This window comes from Xyrauchen texanus, chromosome 34, assembly GCF_025860055.1.
Source record: "Xyrauchen texanus isolate HMW12.3.18 chromosome 34, RBS_HiC_50CHRs, whole genome shotgun sequence".
Classification (NCBI taxonomy): domain Eukaryota; kingdom Metazoa; phylum Chordata; class Actinopteri; order Cypriniformes; family Catostomidae; genus Xyrauchen; species Xyrauchen texanus.
In genome coordinates, this window is record NC_068309.1 from 31,469,099 (window position 1) to 31,473,866 (window position 4,768).

Here is a 4,768-nt window from a genome sequence, read left to right on the forward strand (position 1 = left end):
AGTTACGTATTGCTGTTAAACTTTAAACTACTTTAAACTAATTTAAACTAAACTAATTTAAACTATAAACTACTTTAAACTATAAACTACTTTAAACTAATTTAAACTAATTTAAACTTCAAACTAATTTAAACTACAAACTAATTTATACTTCAAACTAATTTAAACTACAAACTAATTTAAACTATAAACTACTTTAAATTTTAAACTAATTTAAACTTCAAACTACTTTAAACTTCTTCAAACTTTCTGGTCCAAACTTTCACAAGCCAACTTAAAGTTTGTCTCGACTAACTTTTTTTCTAGTTATTATTATTATTATTCTTCTTACTCAGAAATTTCTATACGCTTACTCCTCCTAGAGCTTTTAAGCTACAGGCACCAAACTCGCACAGACCTTCAGACTAATCCCGAATAGTGTGCTATATCTTTTCTAACTGATCGGACTTACGGTTTTCCTAAAAATGACGATCAAACTCAGAAAAACTCCCATTGACTTAACATTGCGGAATGTTCAGAAATTCAAATTCCAACTGACATTTTCACACACACACACAAAAAGGGCCTGTCAGCCCTGCATCTCTCCTCTCTCTCTCCCTCAGAGGATTTCTTTTATCAAGCAGCCAAAAAGTAATGACCTAAAATCTTCCTAGCCACACGCTAAAACATGCTAAAAACATGCTAGCATCATGCTAACACATGCTAGCATTGACTAGCCAAGTGCTAAAACATGCTAAAAATGTGCTAGCATCATGCTAACACATGCTAGCATCGCCTAGCAAAGTGCTAAAACATGCTAAAAACGTGCTAGCATCATGTTAACACATGCTAACATCGCCTAGCGAAGTTCTAAAAAATGCTAAAAAGTGCTAGCATCATGCTAACACATGCTAGCATCGCCTAGCGAAGTGCTAAAACATGCTAAAAACGTGCTAGCATCATGCTAACACATGCTAGCATCGCCTAGCGGCGCTAAAAATGCTAAAAACGCAGCAAGCATCATGCTAACACATGCTAGCATCGCCTAGCCGAGCGCTAAAACATGCTAAAAACGCGCTAAGCATCATGCTAACACATGCTAGCATCGCCTAGCGAAGTGCTAAAAATGCTAAAAACGTGCTAGCATCATGCTAACACATGCTAGCATCGCCTAGCGAAGTGCTAAAACATGCTAAAACGTGCTAAGCATCATGCTAACACATGCTAGCATCGCCTAGCGAAGTGCTAAAACATGCTAAAAACGTGCTAAGCATCATGCTAACACATGCTAGCATCGCCTAGCGAGTGCTAAAAAATGCTAAAACGTGCTAGCATCATGCTAACACATGCTAGCATCGCAGTAGCGGAGTGCTAAAACATGCTAAAAACGTGCTAGCATCATGCTAACACATGCTAGCATCGCCTAGTGAAGTGCTAAAACATGCTAAAAACGTGCTAGCATCATGTTAACACATGTTAGCATCGACTAGCGAAGTGCTAAAACATGCTAAAAACGTGCTAGCATCATGCTAACACAAACTAATTTAAACTTTAGACTAATTTAAACTTTAAACTAATTTAAACTATAAACTAATTTAAACTTCAAACTACTTTAAACTTCAAACTACTTTAAACTTCAAACTTTCTGGTCCAAACTTTCACAAGCCAACTTAAAGTTTGTCTCGACGAACTTTTTCTAGTTAGTGGTGCTTGCAAAGCATCACTATTGTAATCTCACATACTTATTATTTTTATTTTTATTTTTATTTTTATATCTCTTAACAAAACTTCGGCACCTAACTCGTCCCGCACCGTTTGGCATAGACCCACGAATGAGGTGTCAAATCGAACGGCCTATTGAGGACACGTGTGCTATGACTTTTATAAGCTGATCGGGGTACGGTATTTGCCCCAGGGGCAAAAAAGCGGCCGAAAAATCCCATTGACTTAACATTGAGACAAACTTTGACGCGTCACAGCTCCGAGCGAGGATTTCGCAGAAACGTGTGATTTGCCACATTTGAAGAGGCTGGCAGGCTCTGTAAGAGCATACCTCAATATGGGGTAAAAGTTGCACCCCTGGGGGCAGGGGCTGCCCAAAGTTGCCCCCATTGACTTACAATGGTGTAGGACGGCCCATGAAATAGGGATTTTTAATTAAACATAGCTCTGGATCACAGTGTCATAGAGACAAGGGGCCTGCCTCATTTTACTCAGACGACCAATCAGTCTCTCTGGATCATTGCAAAGCTATCAAGCCACGCCCTAGCAACCATTTAGAGGACCTTAGCAACAAGTCCCATAGACTTCTAATGAAAGAGATCAAAGGGATATCTCCGGCTAGAAGTGTCATACCAACACAAGGGTGGTCTCGTTTGACTCGGGGCAGCAAACAGCCAATCATGAATCACCTCAACACTTCCTAGCCCCTCCCTAGCAACTATTGTCGAGCACCTTAGCAACCAAAATCCATAGAGGGATATCTTCCATTCTGAATGTCACAGAGGCATGGGAGTTGATTTATGTCATTCATACTGACAAGCAGCCTTTGGAATTTCATGATTGGCAGCTGCCAAACCACTCCCTAGCAACTACACATAGTACCCTAGCAACCGAGTAACAAATCACATATCTCTACACCAGAAAATAGTTAAGACTTCTGGGTTGATTTATTTCACTCAGGATGGCAAGGACACTTGATTACTATCACTATGGAAACTGCCTAGCAACCAGATGGGGTTACCCTAGCAACCGAGTAACAAATCACATATCTCTGCACCAGAAAATAGTACAGACTTCCGGGTTGACTTATTTCAATAAGGATGCCAAGGAGACTTCATTACTATCACTATGGTAACTGCCTAGCAACCAGATGGGTTTACCCTAGCAACCGAGTAACAAATCACATATCTCTGCATCAGAAAAACGTAGAGACTTCTGGGTTGATTTATTTATGACCATCATTTTTGTTCTTTTCAAGCATGCTATTTGACTGAGTTTTGCCACGGCAAGCACCACTCACATTTTCTTCAGGAAATGTACCTATCTAGTTATTATTATTCTTCTTACTCTGAAATTTCTATATCTAACTCCTCCTAGAGCTTTTAAGCTACAGGCACCAAACTCGGCACAGACCTTCAGACTAATCCCGAATAGTGTGCTATATCTTTTCTAACTGATCGGACTTACGGTTTTCCTAAAAATGACGATCAAACTCGGAAAAAACTCCCATTGACTTAACATTGCGGAATGTTCAGAAATTCAAATTCCAACTGACATTTTCACACACACAGACAAAAAGGGCCTGTCAGCCCTGCATCTCTCCCTCTCTCTCCCTCAGAGGATTTCTTTTATCAAGCAGCCAAAAAGTAATGACCTAAAATCTTCCTAGCCACACGCTAAAACATGCTAAAACGTGCTAGCATCATGCTAACACATGCTAGCATTGACTAGCGAAGTGCTAAAACAAGCTAAAAATGTGCTAGCATCATGCTAAAATCGCCTAGCGAAGTGCTAAAACGTGCTATCATCATGCTAACACATGTTAGCATCGCCTAGCGAAGTGCTAAAACATGCTAAAAACGTGCTAGCATCGCCTAGCGAAGTGCAAAAAATGCTAAAAATGTGCTAGCATCATGCTAACACATGTTAGCATCGCCTAGCGAAGTGTTAAAACATGCTAAAAACGTGCTAGCATCATGCTAACACATGCTAGCATAGCCTAGCGAAGTGCTAAAACATGCTAAAAACGTGCTAGCATCATATATAACATGCTTAGCATCGCCTAGTGAAGTGCTATAAAATGCTAAAAACGCGCTAGCATCATGCTAACACATGCTAGCATCGCCTAGCAAAGTGCTAAAACATGCTAAAAACGTGCTAGCATCATGCTAACACATGTTAGCATCGCCTAGCGAAGTGTTAAAACATGCTAAAAACGTGCTAGCATCATGCTAACACATGCTAGCATCGCGTAGCGGAGTGCTAAAAAATGCTAAAAACGTGCTAGCATCATGCTAACACATGCTAGCATCGCCTAGCGGAGTGCTAAAAATGCTAAAAACGTGCTAGCATCATGCTAACACATGCTAGCATCGCCTAGCGAGTGCTAAAACATGCTAAAAACGTCTAGCATCATGCTAACACATGCTAGCATCGCCTAGCGGAGTGCTAAAAATGCTAAAAGCGTGCTAGCATCATGCTTAACACATGCTAGCATCGCCTAGCGGAGTGCTAAAACATGCTAAAAACGTGCTAGCATCATGCTAACACATGCTAGCATCGCCTAGCGAAGTGCTTAAAACATGCTAAAAACGTGCTAAGCATCATGCTTAACACATGCTAGCATCGCCTAGCGAAGTCGCTAAAACATGCTAAAAACGTGCTAGCATCATGCTAACACATGCTAGCATCGCCTAGCGAAGTGCTAAAACATGCTAAAAACGTGCTAGCATCATGCTAACACATGCTAGCATCACCTAGCGAAGTGCTAAAACATGCTAAAAATGTGCTAGCATCTATCTGTCTGTCTATCTATCTATCTATCTGAGGGTCAATATCTATCTATCTATTTGAGGGTCAATATCTATCTATCTATCTGTCTATCTATCTATTTGAGGGTCATTATCTATCTATCTATCTATCTGAGGGTAAATATCTATCTATCTATCTCTCTATCTATCTATCTGAGTGTCTATCTATCTATCTATCTATCTAGCAACTAAGTTAAAATTTTAACTACTTTAAACTACAAACTACTTTAAACTTTAAACTAATTTAAACTTTAAAC